At 41.2% G+C, this 9,578-nt stretch overlaps 1 long non-coding RNA gene across 2 annotated transcripts; it reads left to right on the top strand.

The window, feature by feature from the left end:
• Positions 1 to 1,188: 1,188 nt before the first annotated feature.
• LOC121549910 lies at positions 1,189 to 5,794 on the top strand. Of its 2 annotated transcripts, XR_005996881.2 has the most exons (3): positions 1,189 to 1,677; positions 4,073 to 4,235; positions 4,460 to 5,794. It is a non-coding gene; the product is annotated as an uncharacterized LOC121549910 (long non-coding RNA). The 2 variants fall into 2 exon arrangements; XR_006657751.1 differs by lacking the exon at positions 1,189 to 1,677 and having other exon boundaries at positions 2,726 to 4,235.
• Positions 5,795 to 9,578: the final 3,784 nt, after the last annotated feature.

The raw sequence follows: 9,578 nt of genomic DNA, 5'->3' as shown, positions 1-9,578 counted from the left end.
AATTATTAGATCATTTAAATGAATGGGAAAGCCTAAAGTACATGAAAAGTTGTCTTTGAGAGAAGATTAAGAACAGTGCCACATCAAAATTACTTTTCCATTGATCAGCTTGAGTGTTTACAGATCTTATCTTTGATCACCAGGGAATCATCTCTGATCAGACCATTACCAAGAAAAAAAACTCCCTCTTCAAATAATTTCAGGACTTCGTAATTGAAAATGTCAGCTTCAAAAGTCAGCCCCATTGCGGGAAGTTAAAAGGCTTGTTGGCATTAAGACAACCTTACATCAGCCTGAAAGAAATGAGGTGCATTAGTTTTTTCTCTCTCCTTTATTCCAGGGAAATGCATTGGGCTTGTGGTCCCTCTCTTTCTCCTTTTCTCTCTCTGTATTTTCTCCTCTCTCTCTCTCTCTCTCTCTCTCTCTCTCTCTCTCTCTCTCTCTCTCTCTCTCTCTCTCTCTCTCTCTCTCTCTCTCTCTCTCTCTCTCTCTCTCTCTCTCATAAGATCCAATGACTCGTCATCACACTGAGGACGTCTTTAATACTCTCCTTTCCTCTTCAACTGATGACAGTAGCACACATTTGACTTCTCCCCAGAGAAAAGGACCTGCTTTTCATCCCTCTGTTTTTTTAAAATATCCAACTGAACATTGTCAGCCAACACATGCTGGTGATGGAGAGGGAAAGAACACAGTACATAGAACCATTTTCATGATGGCATTTTTTCAGCTCATTGTACTAACATTGGTCCCCAGGGGGTTACATGGCCCCTCGTGCACCCCTACCCCCGTTTGGGAAGCAGTCAACGTGGGGCCCATAGAGCATGCAGCATGTCCCTCAATTAATCCACCATTAGGTGCCTGAGATCCGCGACCCACCACGACTTACTGCCTGCCTCCTGGAACCATATGTGAAGCTCAAATCTAATTATTCTCTCCTTTCCCTTCCTCGGAGCAGGAGAGAGGATCCAGTGTCAATCCACAGACTTGTAGCTGTGGGTTTGCTGCGATTTCTCCCCTCTCTCTATCTCCCTCCTCCTTTCTCTCCCTCTCCAACCCCACCTCTCCCTCCACTCCCTCCTCTTTCTACCTCTCTCTCTCCTCCTCTCTCTCTCACACACACATCACACCACTCGCACACTCTCTCAGTCTCTCCTCTCTCTGTCACTCTCTCTCCTATCCCTCTCTCTTTCCTCTCTTTCTCTCTCTGTCTCTCTCTGTCTCTCTATGCCTCTCGCTCTCTCTCTCTAGCTGTAAGTTCATTCGCTGTGGCGAGCAACAACTGTCTCTCTCCGGTGCAAAGAGGAGGTCTGGTCCTTTTGTTGAGCGTCGTCCATCCCTGAGAGGCTGCTGCTGATGCTGCTGCTACTGCTGCATCATCCACCTGCACAACCCCATGGCTGGCTGGCTGGCTGGCTGACACGTTAGGCGCTACTGCTACATGCTGGGACTGCGAGGAGGCTGCCTGCGCATGGGGAACACCTGCCTGTGAACAACCGCTGCTGGTCGACACGCACGCTGCTAACCCCATAGAAATCCACCACTCTCCACTGTGGACAACACCAAAACAAGGTGGTATACCTTACAATCACGGCATATCTGCTCTGAGGCAGGGGATCAGACACCAGCCTGGCTAGTAGCTCTGTGGAAGGCTGTGCCTGGACCAACACTCACAGGGTAAGAGCTTCAACACAAGTGGATGTGCCACAATTCCCTCTTCTTCCTTTTTCATCCCAAAAAGAAGTAAAAATTGTGATCAATTTTTATTTTCTTGATTTTTTTGTGCAGAAATGTTTTTTTTCTCTCTGCTGTATACTGACCAACAGTGTACAAAATTGATGTACATACAAAAGGAGTTTGGTGTTCATTTTTCTTGGTGTTTGTTTTTTGTGTGCTTTGTCGTCCCGTTGTGTGTATTGGTGTGTTTGACTGTCTGGTGGCTTTCTTTTTTTCATTGGATTCGTCTCCTGTGGTGTGAGGTATTACCATATTTATGGGACTCCCGCAATTAAATTGCAATAAGAAAATGGGTCCAGCAAGTAAGGGGGGTTTCATCTGGCGGAGGCGCGAGGCGAGAGCCTCTCAGACCGAAGAGGACGAGGAGTGAGGAAGAGAATACAGATTCATCCAGAGAGACTCCGGCCAACCACAGCAGAAAAAATAATCGGCACAGATTTTCACTCTTCTTCTCCCTCTGTTCTCCTACTCATCTTTTCATCTCTGCTTCCAACGTATGGTGGTCTAAGTACAGTGGTATACATCTGTGAGTATTGAAATAAATCAGCTGAAAAATGTGGTTCAAACCAAAGATACCTAGCAGAACTTTGAATAATGTAGAAAAAAAGCACAGAATATCCATCTGTTAGTGAAAATTAACCTTAGAATTATTCTTTGATGAGCATCATTTCTAAGTAAAGACACTCTTGGTTCAATTTTCTATAGGTGAATCAATGATCCTGGTAAGTTTATTCTGTGTATATCTAAGATGGGTGGAAACACCCATAGGGCTGGAGGGTGGATTGATGGGGGTGGATGGACGGGGTTATCCACCCGGATATGGGCTTGTGTGTGGGGGGCGGGAGGGGGGGGGGGGGGGGGGGGTGGGGTACAAAGGCTGGTGTGTGGGGGGTATGTCCCAGCTCTCAACAGCACAGGGGGGTACAAAGGCTGGTGTGTGGGGGGTATGTCCCAGCTCTCAACAGCACAGGGGGAGGGGAGGGGGTCTTTCAGGCTGCTTTAGAGAGCAGAGAGAAGTGGTCCAGCCTAAGAGGGGAGAGGGGATGCTGGAGAGCTGCTATTGTTGTGCCCCGTGCCTCAGCTTCCTGGTCAAACTGCTGGATAGAAGAGAGAATGAGAGACTTAAGGATTAGCACCTCTTTCCCCCTCTTTCTTTTTTATTTCGTTCATTCTCTGTCTGTTTGTCTCCATCTCCCTGTTTTCCTCTGTGTGGGGGCTAAATTGTGGTTTAGGTAAGCTGAACAAATTGCTGCATGGTTTTCATTGTGTCCATCCTGTTAGTTTGTCCAGGATTTATTTTGTCTTGGAATATTAGGTATAGCAGTATAGTACTGTAGGGTGATTTCCCAATTTCTGTTTAAAAAAAATATTTTTAGGGCGTTTTCTTTCAGGTCCAACCAAGACTGGATTGTAATGATCTATTTTTTATCTTTAAATTGTTTGCTTTGATTATTTCATTGGAAAACTGCCAAAATGCTTTCCTTTTTCCATCGTTAGTTCTGGTATGACTTTCATCCAGGTAGTCAAGCATAATGCCATTCACAGACATACCATTTTTTAAGGTTTGAAGGGTGAAGTCGGGAATAACAGTTTCTTAATATATCTGGAGGTTATTGAGGTGCAGATGAAGTATTTTCCTTTTACAAAACGATCCATGAAGTAATTGTAGATCTTGATTAGATTATTTTTTTTAAACATCAAATCAATGGAATGATTTTGGATAGGCTTAGTTGGAGCCTGTTATTTGCATTCATGTGAGCAAATCAATTAGAATGGGGTTGGAATTAAATAGCTTTGACTTATCATACATTATTTATTTCTTCATAGCGGCATTTAATTATAACTTTAATTTGGAAAATTATCTTCAAAAATTCAGGACCTTTGGTGAATTAACATTTCACTACAACACACCTCACATTTTATATCAACAACACATTTCAAAATGGATTTTATTCAGAATCATTTAAAAAATGAGATTATTTAGATTCTGGTAAATTTGTGCAGATTACATTTTCCAATACAAAGATATAATTTAATTGATTATGTTAAATATAGGAATAGTTGGTGTATGTTTTGGAATAAAATCTCAAGTGACTCTTGTTGTCTCTGTTAGTCTGACATTCAGGACAAAATTATCTTCAAATAATCCCATTTTATACCTGCCTCCTGGTATTCTCTCAGTTTGTTTGATTTGACCAGATTCTTTAGGAGGAGGGGGTTGGGTTGACCGTGGGATGTTAATGGGATGTACTAGGGCTATGGTATTATGTATGGTTTAAAAGGCCATGGGTGGTTGTGGTTGTGTCCCTTAACCTCTACATCTCTGTGTTTCCAGGAGGTTTCATTATGTGTGGATATGCTGGTGTAGAGTGAGAGCAAAAGAGAGAGAGCAGGACAGGGCTAAAATGGGAATCTCCTTCTCCTTATGGATCGCTCCTGGAGGACAGGACCACCAGGACTTCCAAGGAGGGCAGGGCTTCAGACCACCTCTAGCCCAGGTAAGAGCATGCTGAGGGGGCAAGCGTCCCCACACACCACCCCTTTACCTCTCCTCTCTTATGGAGCTCCATTTATTTGACCACTGGCCTGTGTGAGAGAGAGAATGCGAGAGGGAGTGTGTGAGAGAGAGAGATGCAGACACTTGGAAGAGAAGGTAGTTTACACCACTTTGTTCTTTTGGCTTTGGATTGAAAAATGCTCTGTTGTTAATTTCTATTTGCAGAAAAACCTTTGACGGGGCCTTGTGTTGTGCTTCAAGGCGTCTTCAATCAATTATGTTGATACAGTGTCTCTCTCTGTGTTGCTTGCCATTGGGACCGACTGAGGAACTTGATGATGCGGTCACGCTTGCTTGCGATTCCTATTATTGCCTCTCTGTGTTAAAGATTCTCTTCGGTGACGGGTATTCTTGGGTGTATAATACGGATCACGTTGTTATTGCTTAAGAATACGCGTAGTCGAGGAGAGTCCTCCTCTTCTTCTTCGTCTGCCTTCGTCTGCAGCTGAGGACTATTGATCAGATCGAAGCAGCTCAAAGTACCCCCCCTACCTGTTTCCTTTTAATACTGAGGAGTTGTGGCTGGCACACAGAAACACAAATCTTAGAGACTGACTGACATCCAGGCCCATTTATCAAGCAAGCAGACAGAGCACTGCCGGCTGCCTATCTGTTTCAGTGATGATTGTGCTGTCCAGTCTTGAGATAGTGTCAACCAACCACTCTCGTCTGCGTTTTTTTCCCCCTCACCCTTTTTCACAGATCTTTTTTTTTATACCGTGTTATTGTCGTTTTGTCCCAGATGTTTCAGATGTCACATGTTTATTTGACCATTATCATGTCCAGTATATGAAAGTGTATTTGCATATATTCATGCTGCATTATGTATTTGTATTGTGTGGTAGAAATGCTACAGTGAGTGTGTATTTCATAGGCTTCTGATACAACAGGATAGTGTTGTTGTGCAGTGATAGCAGAGGTTAGGCTGCATGGCCCTGGCCCTCTCTCATGCAAATCTCTCCAGTCTATTTATTATCAGTCCTCCAGACCAAGCACTCTTTTCCTCCTTTTCCTTTTTTATGCAAATTGATTTCGAAATGACATTTATCGCGTTGGGTTTTCCACACGAAAGAGCTGCCACACCGGGGCCCAGACAACAAAATGTCCACCGCTCTAGTGAGAGCTCAATTTATGCATTGGAGGAGAGTGGGTCTAGATAACAATTACCACAGGCTCAAATGGACTATAACCGAGTTATCATATGTATAGTATATTCCATGAATATGTATCAGTCAGTCTCCCTGGTCAGATGCGTGGTGCATTCTGAACCCTAACACCCATGTAAAATCCATTTAAACACCATAATAGGAACATCTTAACTTATAGAGCCACACTCAAGATTCCCCCCCAGAAAAAAATCATTGTATGCTTATTTATACAAGGCATAAAAAACCAAATGTATGGTATTTATATTTAAAATGTTTCAGCTTTTTATTTTTTTTATTTTGTACAAGTATTCTTTGTCTTTTAGGAATTGACAAGAAAAAAAAAAATCAACAGCTAAACAAATGCTCTTGATTACTATCATACAAATTAATTAAACTAGCTATTCTAACACCATTTCAGATATTTAAAAGAACAGAATTATATGTTAACTGCTTGGCTCGCTCGAGGGGGGGGACATATGTCTAATATGTTGTGCTTCAATGAATCTCTGTATTTACTGTTTTGAAACAAACCAGGCCCTTTCTGCTGACACAATCCTCTTAACCATGATCACGTGGTATGGTCCTGATCAATACCTCTGCCTGCTTTTGGGATTTTCTCTTGTCACGGTTACATTATAGTAGACAATGTCAATTATACTGAAAGACAGTAAGAATATCATAGACAATAGTAAAATGTATAGATTCAGTGAATTGAGCATTACCTTTATTTAGCACATATTGATTTACAAGAATAGTATTAGAAATGGATCTATTAACTGTTCATATATTCTATCAATGTTCTGCTTTCCTACAAAGTATACTTGCATACAAATATGACGTTTATAACATCTTAAAAAATTACTAACAAATTATTAACATCCTTTAAATTCACTAAATATGTTACAGTCATATACATTGGAAATCCAATTACATTAAACCCAATATCTATCTGATAGTTTACATTCTTTCCTTTTTAATTCAGGTGTGTTTAATTCATAGCATATCATTATTTTAGTGGTAATGTATTACACAAACACAGCTGCAATGTAAGCTACAATGCCAATGACCCATGTATTGTAAAAGTGCCTTATTCTATAAATAAAATTTCAGAAAAGATACACAACATTGTTTATGTACATTCTTGACATCACATCAACCCAGTGCTGTCTTGCAGTCCTTCAGACAGAGCCCATCCCTGTTCCCTGTTCAGTGATAGCTTATCTACTGTTGGTTGCTTTTCTGTTTAGATCCTCTTATCACCCTTCACCAGATTACCTTATTACATCCTATTTCATTTCTGCACCCAGCCGTAGGGCATCTTAGTATGTTTTATCTGTTGTAATCCTGTTAAAGCAGGGTAATTGGAGTACACACCTTACATTAGAGCCAAACGCTTAATGCTTTCTAGGGCCCTGACCAGTACACACCTCACACTAGAGCCAAACGCTTTATGCTTTCTAGGGCACTAACCAGTACACAAGTTACACTAGAGCCAAACGCTTAATGCTTTCTAGGGCCCTAACCAGTAGAACCCTTCCTTTATGGCCTTACATGCGAAATACCCAAAGATAGATTTGATGGTATGATCAGGGATGTATTGTATTATGATCAGGGATGTATTGTATTATGGTCAGGGATGTATTGCATTATGGTCAGGGATGTATTGTATTATGGTCAGGGATGTATTGTATTATGGTCAGGGATGTATTGTATTATGGTCAGGGATGTATTGTACAGGGATATATTCTATTACCATTGTACATTAACTATTGGAACATTAACTATTGGAATTGCATTGCTAGATACGTATGTACAGAACATGATTAAATTCATAGAACTAACGTTTGTGTTTTAGGTAAGTATGAGATCTAGTTTATTTGGATGCTAAATAATGGGAACTATATTGAGTTTCTCTGTCTCTAAAATGTCCTGTCCAGTCCATACTATTTCTACAGAGTTAGCAGTTTGATGAGGGGACCCACCTAGATATTTGTCAGACCTTTTTTAAGCCAGGCCTCCCTTTCTCTCTCTCTCTCTCTCTCTCTCTCTCTCTCTCTCTCTCTCTCTCTCTCTCTCTCTCTCTCTCTCTCTCTCTCTCTCTCTCTCTCTCTCTCTCTCTCTCTCTCTCTCTCTCGCTCAAGCCTGAAAGAAATGAGGTGCATTAGTTTTTTCTCTCTCCTTTATTCCAGGGAAATGCATTGGGCTTGTGGTCCCTCTCTTTCTCCTTTTCTCTCTCTGTATTTTCTCCTCTCTCTCTCTCTCTCTCTCTCTCTCTCTCTCTCTCTCTCTCTCTCTCTCTCTCTCTCTCTCGCTCATTATTTATTTAACACACTATTAAGGAAATGGACTTTAACGACAGGAAACAGTACTGGTTCATCTGGTTGAAATGCCAGAGGAACAAGGCTTCCCTCTAATTTACAGGTGGATATATAAGACTGAGGACCTCTAGTCATTTAATTGGATTGACTAAAATTGTTATGGCTCTAAAGGCAGAGACAATATTTAATGTATTATATAAGATATGAAAATAATGATGGTTATTGTATAATCATATCCTGAAAAGGATCTTTAGACATCTTTTTCTTCTTTCCTTTTTTCTCCCTCTGGTCTAGTGCATTATGGTAACGACTCCCCATCCTCTTTCCTCCCCTCCCTTCCTCCAGGAACATAATGTGGTTTCCTCAAACAAGATCTGCAGTATTAATCAATTGGAAATGTGCTGCAATAGGAAATGTGCTGCATTTCCGTTTGCCTGCCTGGGCCTCTCACAGAGATGAAGACAGCAAGGCAGGCATATATTCAGATATTTTCCTGGGGTCTATTGACTCTAATAAAAAACAGAGCCGAGCTTATAGACCAAATACCGTTAGATGAATAACCCATACACTTCTCAGACACACACTTTTCTCTCTGAACAAGTGTTTTTTAATTGATTTATGTGACGGTAATATTTCCCCTTTTATTTCATGGGGATTCATTTCAGGTGTCAAGAGGGGCAACAGAACAAGTAGTCTTACTTACCAGTATCTTTAATAATGGGACACTATCAAATTCACTGCGGCTCGTTTAAATACAGGCGACATGAAATGTATCCACATCAGTGGCTTCCTGATAGGAGCTAAGCAATCTATTTAAAAAGCAATTTATTTCTCAGTGTAGCCTATTGGAGATTGCACAGATTGAATGGGGGAGTCCGATCCTCAGTGGACACCCCCTCATCCCATTCCTGAAATGCAATTGTACTCTCTCGAGTTCTTTATCGCTCCCCACTTCACAAACTCTTGTGACTAATATTCTTTGGAGAGCAGCTCAAATAAAAAACCTTTCTCGCCGCATTCAATTCAAATAAATAATCCAAAAGACGATTAAAAACAAAGGCAATAAGCCTCATAAACCCGACATTAATAATGCTTCAATCTTGTATTAGATTTCATTAATATACATTTATGGTTAATGCAATCGTCCGTTTATTACAATTTCAATCTTTAAAAAAAGTAAGAAAGATATATTAGATACATATAAAATGTATATTTCTTCCCTAAATGGTTGGACAGTGCAAACCCAGGTCAGATGCTGAGATGCTTGGCTACTCTGTGGTGGCGTAGACCAGTGGGTGTTAATTGCCAGTTTCAGCAATCATCTTCCATGATGACAACAGAGCGGGGAGAACCTGCGTCACTCTGGACGCATGGCTAACAAGGAGGAGGTGGTCTAATGTCTAGCAACAACCCCCACTCCTCTAACACAGTGGAGCGAAGGAAGGAGCAGAAGAAAGGAGGAGGGGAAGAGGGGAGGACCAGCGGCATGATGGGGTTGTCTCAGGGAAAGTAGAGTGAGGTAGAAAATATGGAAGCAGTTGATGGTGAATTTGATATTCAATACACCACTTTTTTTCTCCTGAGAGAACATTTGAGTGTAGATCAAAGTTCTTAGCCCTCGTTCCCAATTGGTTCAGAGTTCTCCATCATGGTAAAATCACTGTTGTCACTAAAAACAAACATTCTGGGGTAGCTACATGTGGTTACACTTAGCTACACATAGCACTCCTTGCTTGGTGATACATTTGTATCTGAAGTGGCAATTTTGGTAGCAGATTAGTGTCATGTTTTGCATCTCATGACAAGTCATCATCTTGC

Source organism: Coregonus clupeaformis, chromosome 34 (assembly GCF_020615455.1).
Source record: "Coregonus clupeaformis isolate EN_2021a chromosome 34, ASM2061545v1, whole genome shotgun sequence".
In the NCBI taxonomy this organism is placed as follows: domain Eukaryota; kingdom Metazoa; phylum Chordata; class Actinopteri; order Salmoniformes; family Salmonidae; genus Coregonus; species Coregonus clupeaformis.
This window is presented reverse-complemented; position numbering and strand designations above follow the sequence as displayed.